Below are 9,663 nucleotides of genomic sequence, written 5' to 3' on the forward strand. Positions count from 1 at the left end.
CAGCAGCTCAGTGCCCTCTGTAACTCTGAATCTCTTAGGGTTTGTCTCCCAAGCGAAGACTTGCTTCTCTCAGAGCCTTTGACTCAACAGGATATGGCCCGTGCTGCTCTCATTTACCACTGGAAGGGGGCCACGTGTCTTTCTTGTGTCTTAGAGGTAATTACACCTTTTTCCTCTTTTTCTCAGAGCAGAAATCAGATAAGTCCCAGACAGACCTACACGTCTTGGTGATAAAAGAAAGGTCTATAATTAGAATGACTCTATTTCCTACACCAAATTTTGAAACATGCTATAATACAAGGTCTGAGCAAATATTTGAATTTAAGGCTGCCTTTGAAATATTAACAGTTGTCAGAGACTTGCTAAGAATCCCTATTTAATTTTATTTTCCTTTCTTAATATTTATTTTTAATTATCTCAAAAGCTACAACTGGATTCTGATTTTGTTTGTGTTCTTGACTCTCTCATATTAGCAGTTTTCATTAACTATTAGAATTGATTCTTGAGAACCACAGGAGGGGCCTTGAAGGTGAGGACACTGCTGACCCATCTGTGCTGCCTTTCCTGTCACTTACAATTTTAAGAATAGTCGTGCACAAACACCAAGAGCTTCTCGGAGGCGAGCCTGTCGGACTGCACCAGCTGTGTTCTTCCCGCTTCCTGGGAGTGCCGCTATTTACAGCTCCTCTGGAGCCTATTCAGGCTTAGGGAAGCCTTGTCCCTGGGCTCTGAGGCTCTGAAACTCAGGCTTCGTAAAAGGATTCCCTGCCCTTTGTGGTTTCCCTGCGAAGCTATTTGCAACAACGCTAGCCAGGCCAGCGTTTCTCAGGGGAAGACGTGAGCCTGGAAAGACACAGGGGCCGAACGCAGGGCCAGAGATAACCTGCGGGGTGCGGAGGGGCCCGTGGGCTTTGCCACAGTCCCACCTCTCAAGAGGATAGAAGTCCACACCAGGGCCGGCCCTGATCGTTATGAGAGCGTAGACACTAGAGGATGATTTTTCCGAGAAATCAGAATTTTGCTTATTTCTGTTGTTTATTAAGAGGTGGGTCGGGGTGTTTGTTCAGTCCCTGCTCCCTCTCTCCACTACCCTGACCACAGCCATCCAGCTCCTGTCATGTCGTGGCGCTTTGTAAGTCCCAGGGAGAAAGCTCGGAAGAGAGACATGACCCCCGCCCTCTTGAGCCGGATGGGAGGTAGCCTGAGCACATCAGGTGTCTATGAGGAAAACCAAAAGTGTGAGGTAACTGAGTGGGCAGGTGTCCACTTTAGAGGGTCAGGGAGGAGGTGACATTCGTGCTGAGACTCGATAAGGAGGACGAGCGGGGATCTGAGGGTCCTGGGGACGAGCTTGCAGCACACAACGGTTCCCTCAACACCAGCTGAGCACCATCTCCATGCCCAGCCCTGGGGTCCAGCCCGGAGCAGAACGGACTCCGGCCCTGCCGTCAGGGAGCTCGTGCCATCATGGGGAAGGCGGGACGACCAAGCTGAGAGCGCGCATCGCGGAGTCCCATGTGCGGTTCTTAGCAGCCGCCCAGGGCCCAGTGCGGGGAGAGGGACGAAGGGGCCCGAGCTGCGGGGGGGTGGGGGCGGCTAGTGCAGGTGTCTGGGAAGGAGCCTCCTCCCGCTGGACACAAGTGAGACGACGTCTCTGATGCTTTCTGAGACAGAAGGACCGCAGCTCCGAAGGAGACCGACGTCCCCACCCTGAAGCCCGTCCTCGCCATCGGCCCCTCGCTGTGCGGAGGGCAGGGACACGGCCAGGGCCGGGCTCCTCCGTTAGTTGTCGCTCCTGGCGACAGGGGACGTGCAGCGCATCTCGTAAGTAGAAACCCTGTCCCGAGGGGGGGTGTTTTAGTTCCAAATTCCTTAAATAACCAACCATTGGGAAGTTGGCAGTTTGCGAAATACTCAGTGTGGGATATTATCCATTGCGAGGGCTGACTACGAAATCCTTGAGGGAAACACGGCACGACGTGAGGACAGAACGCTGACTGAACACCAGGGGAGCTCCGTGTTGCTTGCCGCCACACTATGGGCGTGTGCCGAAATGAATCCAGAAACACCCACGTTAACCCAGCAGGGCAACCCGATATGTGTGGTTTTCTTTATTTTACAGACCTCCATAATGGACTTTTATTGTTTATTTATTTTTAATTTTAGGACAAAGCTTTGTAAATTAAAATTCTAGTGTAATCACTCCTCTCCCTCCCCTGCCTTTTTTTTAAAGGAATTTCTGCGCTGAACCTGGGACTCGACCCCACAACCCCGAGGTTGACAGTCACAGCTAGAGAGGCACCCCACTCCTCCTCTTTTGGCCAAACTTCTCAAAATATTTTATTTTGATTATAGATGCAATGTAGTAGTCAACTTAATAGGGAAAAATGTAAGGGTAACTTGGTTTGCATCAGTATCAAATCACTTTGTTCGACAGAGCGTCGCACTGTCCCTCACAGTCAGGGACGATGTCCGTAGGCATACCTGATCGCCTGCTAATGAGTGAGAAAGAGGCTGTTGTTTCCATGAGCGCTGTCTCCACAAACCCAGAAATGTTCAGACAGTGTGCGGGGCGAGGCTGGGAGGAGATGTGTTGACTCACTCCCTGCAAAGGGCGTAAGCCCGCTGGTGCTGCCCTACTATGCACAGGCTGTTGCTCGAACTATCTGCTGGACAGTGAAACTAAAACCCCAAGCTTTTTACTTTATTATTATTTTTTAAAGATTTTATATATTTATTTAGAGAGAGAGCACATGTGTGCTTGTGGGGAAGGACAGAGGCAGACTCCATGGGGCTCCATCTCATGGCCCCGAGATTGTGACCTGAGCCAAAACCAAGAACTGGACGGTCCACTGACTGAACCACAGGTGCCCCCAGAAACGCCAGACACTTTATAAAGATGTGCACGAAGACTTTGGGTTGTCTGGAGAAAACCACAGAAAATTATGACTTCCCTTGAGATTCATGAAAGTGAGAGGAGTTTTGACCTTTATGCACATTACAAAATTCTAACAATGTGGATGAAACTGAAGTCCGGAGGATTTCCTTCAGAAAAGACTGCTGGTAGGGAAAAATGACCAGTGCTTTTCTTACTCCTTTGGAAGTTGGAGCAAGGTCACATTCCTTCTTACAGTTTTCACAAATTGGTCAGAAACATTTACCAGTCAAAACTCATCAGGAAGTTTGGTTAGGTTTGGAGGGATTTTTACTTTCTCTTATCCCTTTAATAAATCTGCATCATTCCATGTCCCTTGTAATGCTATAAGAAAAATAATTTTGGAATTTTAAGTACAGAAAACCTAAGTAGCTGTTCAGTGGCTCCAAATTTACAGCCAGTGTGGGGCTGGGTCCTCCTGATGCCTCAGCCCCTCTCACTCTGACACTTGCCATCCCTGTGGGCGTGGGGCTCTGTCCTAAATGAAGGAATTTCCTAGAGGGCAAGGTCTTATCTTTGTTTATCATCTGAAGTGACTGTACGCTTTGGTTTATTACAAAGCACAAGCTCTGTTTTCCTTGAATCCCTCCATGGCTGCATCCATTCATCCAGGACTTTGACGATGGGACATTTCACATGCACACAAGGAGCTGAGAGACCAGTACGGTGAAACGCTAGGTGTCCCTCACCCACTGCAATACCTCCTCGTGCTCAGGCTTATGTCATCCTTCCCACCCCCTAGATTATTTTGAAGCAACTCTCAGAAATTCTATAAAACTTTATCGTAAATATTTCAGCCTTAGATAAGATAATGACCATATATTAAAATATAAACACAGTATCACAATCATATCTTTTTTTAAATTAACTGTGATTCTTCAATCAAATATCCAATCCAATGTTCAAGTTTCCTCAATTATCTCATAAATGTCTGGTTTTAAGATTTTTTTTTTTAAGATTTTAAGATTTTTTTAAGACAGAGATCACAAGTAGGCAGAGCAGCAGGCAGAGAGAGAGGAGGAAGCAGGATCCCCGCTGAGCAGAGAGCCCGATGCAGGGCTCAATCCCAGGACCCTGAGATCATGACCTGAGCCGAAGGCAGGGGCTTAACCCACCGAGCCACCCAGACTCCCTTTATAAATGTTTATTTACAGTTCATTCAAGTCAGGAGCGAAATCCCTCTCTCTCTCTCTCTCTCTCTCTCTCATTCACCTGACGTGAAATGGTCCAAGAGGGCGGGTGGTTTGTGCCTCAGACTTCCCTGCTTTGTGGACATTACTGACTGCGTTTCTGTAGTTTCTATAAACGTCTTTCCTTGTAAACCTGTAGATTTAGAAGCTTGACCAGATTCAGTTCCGTTTTCCACTAAGAGCAAGAGACGTTTGTATGAGTGTTAATATTGCTGATTTGAGTAAATTAGATTTGTTTCTGTCAGTTAAAGAAAGGCACCAGTGCACCTGGGCCACTCGTCGCTTTTCCAGGCAATTTTGCCAGAAATGGATTGACAAGTTTCCAGCACTGCTCAGGAGACCCTGACCTCTTCGCAGGGTCTGGGCTCTGATCTCTCCCGACCTGTTCAGCCGGGGAAGGAAGACGCTAAAGCTGGGAGCAAAGGGACGTCACAGAAAGAAGAGGAGCACGTGTGTTTGTTCTTCAGACCGGACCCCAAGACCCGTTCTCTCCAGCTGCTGACGGTCCCCGGCTTTCCGAAGGAGCCAGCAGCGAGCAGACGTGTGGAAAACCGCCTCTTCCTGCCGTGTGACTTACTGAGGTAGTCATCATCTCATGTCCTTTATTGTGACAGGTGCTTTTGTGAACCGCGTGGATGTCTTCTTGTGATACGAGACCCACCTCGAGTACTGCTGGCTCTTCCCTGGGTGCCACTGTAAGACCGCCCTCGCCCCTTCTTCAGATCATAGGCTCCACATCAGCGGGCTTCCCCGCAGGCAGGGCGGATGCCCCTTCCCACGGTGGGGGTGGGGGGGGGACCTGGGGGGCCCCGGCCTCTGCAGGAGCCGCTCCTGGCCGCCGGTGTGCTGGGCTACGTGGAAGCCCTTCACAAGGTCTCCGCGGCTGCTTCCCGGCAGTGCCTTTCCTCCCAAGGTTCTTTGCTTTTTGATCTTAAACACGGTTTCTACTCGATCCCGTTACCCTGCTCTGTGTCAGTAACACGCACGCCACTTGCTTTCTCAGATAGTGGACTGTGCAGCCCATCCGGTCCACTCGCCCGCTCTGCCGAGTCCCCTTACAATTCAGCTCTCTGTTCCACGCTTTCCTGGGCTTTTTGGTTAACACCTTTATTGCATGTTCTATTCCTGAGGGGTAGTGCTCAGAATGCCCTGTTGGTCTCCTCTCATCTCTGCCATTACTTGCATTGTCCGTGTGCTGGGACTATTTTTGGGAGAGTGCCGCCACAGTGACAGCTGTGGGACACATTTAACCTGCCAGCTGAAATGTGTCACAAAATGCCCTCCACGTTCCAGCTTCTGTACATGGCTCTGCCTGGGCACAAACGGCAACAGGGTCGGTGTGACTGGTACCTCTTCTGGGAGGCTCAGGTGGTCCAGACTCCCTTTTAGAAACTTCAGGGTCAAGCTATTTGTGGTGAGGACCCCGCACACTCCAGCAGCCACACCTGCTTCCTGCCAGCAGGCGGGGACTGGGGTCCCTGATGGCCCTAAAAGGAAAGGACTTGGGAGAGGCCGCCCTGGGTCAGACCGTGGGCTGCACAGGCCGGTGCTTCTCTCTGAGGGCAGTGCCAAGGCAATGATTCGTGGGCACGAGAGGGTGTCCTCCCAGAGCCCGGCCTCAAAATAGCCCGGCTATCCTGAGCGTCCCTAGGAGTGTGCCATGAGGCCGTCACCACAGTCCATGGAAAGCCACTGAAACCTATTTATATTATATGTTTGTACCGTCATGAATCGCAGTTGAATCCCAACTGTCATTCCTGAGGCATTTTGTTTCTCCTTTGTTTTCCTACGACTAAAGCTGTCTATACGTCTTAGGGCTGTCCTCCTGCCTCTATGGCTGGGAACTACATGGAATGTCATGGGTCCCATCAACTTGTGAATGTACCTCGCAGGGTGACACTGAGGGTGACCATCCGCTGTCACAGACACCTTCAGCTGGCCTTAAGAGGGCACCACAGGTGGCCCATGACACCTCAGTGTACGGGCAGAAACTAAGTATCTCACCTTTCGGAGCAGATTCCATCCCAAAGAATTGTTATCCCAATTTCCTTCCTGACTACAGTCGAAATAAGCGTTTATAGGGAGAACAGTCCATGCAAATGTGTGTGGCCAGTGACCTCAGCTGAGCCACGCCCACCCTCCCTTTCTCTACCACACTCGAGCTGTGACAAATGCACAAGGCAGGAGGTCCAACTCAGGAGGACGCTAAGAAAAATCACAGATTGGAAGCCGACTTACGCAAATTTCCATCCGGAGAGTCTGAGCTGGGCTCACTCAACAGCCTGGGCACACCTGCATGGCAAGAGGAGCTCACGGGACACCATGACATGGTGTCCCGTGAGCTCCAGGGTGTTCGTAAGCGATCAGGTTGGAGTGCGTTCTAGGCAATATTGTGTAAGATCTAACAGAAAGGGGGCACGTTCACGAAATAGGGCCCAAGGACCAGGGAGACCCTTCACGTATATAGAGAGCAGTGGGGGAGCCAAGCCCCCTGGGCTCCTCTCCTCAGGTTGGCATGTGGTCTGCCCCTCACACACTTGCCGGAGGGAGCACAGCCGAGCGCACACTGTGGCGCTGTCTCTCACACTCACTTCTCGGGCAGCACCACACTGATTGTTGGTCAAAGACACCTGCAGCACTGCTGGTTGTAGGCTCTGGAGTCCAGTGGCTTCCCAACGGGAAGGCCTCACTTCCCAGCTCTGTGGCCTTGGGCAAAGTGTTGGACATGGGGAAGCTGCGGTTGCCTTGCCCGCGAACTGGGTTGATATCCCCACATCTCCGAGGACGTCCTCAGAGTGAGGACTAGAGGAGCAACTGTGTGGGAGTGCTGGGACCGGAGCCTGACACGTAGTAGGGCATCCTCGGGGAATCACAGCCATCCTGACTAGGGCCTTGATGGTGTTCCTGCGCTCCACAGGGGACTACGGCCCCCCAACCCCCACCTGCAGGGAACCTCTCCCTTACCCTTCCAGTCCTTCAAGGTGTGGCTTGGGGCAGCCACCTCTGGCCCCTCCCCTCCCCACCCCCACCTCCTAACACCCTTTCCTCTCTCGTCCTGTGCAGGTTAGGGGTGCTCTGAGCCAGTGACTCTGCACGTGTCGTCCGCCATTAGCCCGGGGACAAGGACGTCACCGGTGGCTCTGCACTCTGGCTCTAGATCCATGTCCACCATTACTGCTTACTAAATAGTGTTGAACTAGTTAATCACACCCACTTACCGGTTTCTTGGATAAAGCTTTGGCTGGCGACTATAAATGTCTTTGATTCTTGAAGAATTCATTGTTACTAAATCCAGTCCTGTAGGAAAACCTGACCCAACACAGTGTGGCTCGGCTGGGGTGGGGTGGAAAAGATAAAAAGAATTCTTGGTGGTGGAAAGTTGGAGGAGCCCGGAGCCAGCACCTCCTCCCATCCCAGCGGAAGCTTGATCTCCAAACTAAGCATCTGTTTCTGAGCTCGGGGGGGCAGCAGCTGCGGCAGAGGGCGAGGGGACAGTACTCTGATCAGAACCCTTCCAAAGCAGTGTCCCCCCTCCAGCCAGCGGCTGCCCCTGTTGGCTTTCTCTGAGCTGGCCTCCAGCCCCTGGCCACTCCCTAAGGTCCCTTGGGGTTACTTTGCTGACTACAGCCTTGAGATTTGAGAACAGCTCCTCTCACCTTCTGCCTCTGGTGAGCAGTTAAAATTCCATATGTGCAAAATGGAGTAAATGATCCAGTATGATACAGTCACTGTTTTTAGACCCCAAAACTTTATTTTTATTTATTTATTTCTTTTTAAAACTTTATCTTTAATTGGTGCTTCATAACCTTGTACTTGACCTAAAATGTTAAAAACCCTAGTCATGGGTCCTTATCCTTCAGTATCTCATGAAATCAGTTTTCCCAAGCATATGGCTTTTCTGGGTTTTTTTTTTTTTTTTAAGATTTCATTTATTTATTTATTTGAGAAAAAGAGAGAGGGGAGAGGAGAGCATAAGCCAGGGGAGGGAGGAGTACAGGAAAGAATCCACACGCAGCACAGAGCCTCCAGGTCTCGGTCTGACGACCCTGAATCATGAACTGGGCCGGAGCCGAGTTGGCCCCCCGGCGCCCGGTGGTTGCGGCAGTTTTACCGCATGTGTAAGTTACCATTGTGCATACTGGTTCTCATACACACACGCACACACACATGCGCACACACCCCTATTTAAAAAAAATTTGCTTTCTTGGAATCCATCTTTGTATTCCCAGTCCTAAAATAGTCCAAGGAGTTACTAAAACCATGTTCTCCTCCCTGACTCCTTTGCTACTTTAGTCTTAGTGAAGACCCTGCTGGTCTTGAACCCGGATGACTCCAGGTATCTCCTGGCCAATCTGCTGGCCTTCACGTCTTTGCCTCACCCCTTCTGCTCCCCACAGGGCAACAGGTGTGAACTTTCTTACATGCAAATCTGGCCAAGCCGTTTCCCTCCTTGAAATTCCTCGTGCCTATTATTTTTACTCACTTTAAAATATTTACATACAAGTAATTAACTCTTTTGGATGCACTTGTACGGGTTTTGACAAACGCATACATGTGGTAACAACCACCAGCACAATGGAGACACAGAAGGGTTGCTTCTCCTCACAGAAATCCCCTGTCATCTCTCCCCCAACTCCCAGCCCTTGGCAACCATGAATCTATTTTCTATTCCTTTAATTTCGCCTTTTCCAGAATATCATATAAATAGAATCATACACCTAATGTTTAATTTTTTTAAGTGATTGCAAATGGTACTGTATTGTTACTCTTGGTGTCTGTGTAGTCGTGTCTGGTGTATAGAGCGTTACTGGTTTCTGTATATTCGTCTTCTGTCCTGCAATCTCGCTGAACTCCCATATAGTTTTAGGTTTTTACAGGTTCCTTAGAACGTTCTATATAAACAGTCATGTTGTCTGTAAGTACAGTTTTTGTTCTTCCTTTTCCACCTGTATACCTTTTATTTCCTTTTCTGGCTCTATTGTACTGGCTAGAACTCCTAGCACTATGTAGAGTCAGAGCACTGAGAACAAACATTCTTGCCTTATTTCCAGTCTCAGAGGGAAAGCATTTAGTCTTTCACCATGCAGCATAATGTTAGCTGGAGGTTTTTTGTAGATGTTCTTTGACATTGAGGAAGGTCCCCTCTATTCTCATTTTTCTGAGACTTTTTAATCATGAATGGATGTTAGATTTTTGTCAAATGCTCTTCCCACATCAACATGATCATATGACTTTTTTTCTGAACCTGTTATTTTGAATAATTTGAATTATTTTAAATTAAAAATGTATGGTTTGATATAATTGATGTAATTTAAATTATATTTAAAAATTATTAATTTGGGGGGCGCCTGAGTGGCTCAGTGGGTTAAAGCCTCTGCCTTCAGCTCAGGTCATGATCTCAGGGTCCTGGGATCAAGCCCCACATCGGAGGGTCCCTGCTCAGCGGGAAACCTGCTTCCCCCTTTCTCTCTGCCTGCCTCTCTGCCTACTTGTGATCTCTGTCTGTCAAATAAATAAACAAAATCTTAAAAAAAAAGA

The sequence above is a fragment of the Enhydra lutris genome, unplaced genomic scaffold (genome assembly GCF_002288905.1).
Source record: "Enhydra lutris kenyoni isolate GAN:26980312 unplaced genomic scaffold, ASM228890v2 scaffoldscaffold62, whole genome shotgun sequence".
Classification (NCBI taxonomy): domain Eukaryota; kingdom Metazoa; phylum Chordata; class Mammalia; order Carnivora; family Mustelidae; genus Enhydra; species Enhydra lutris.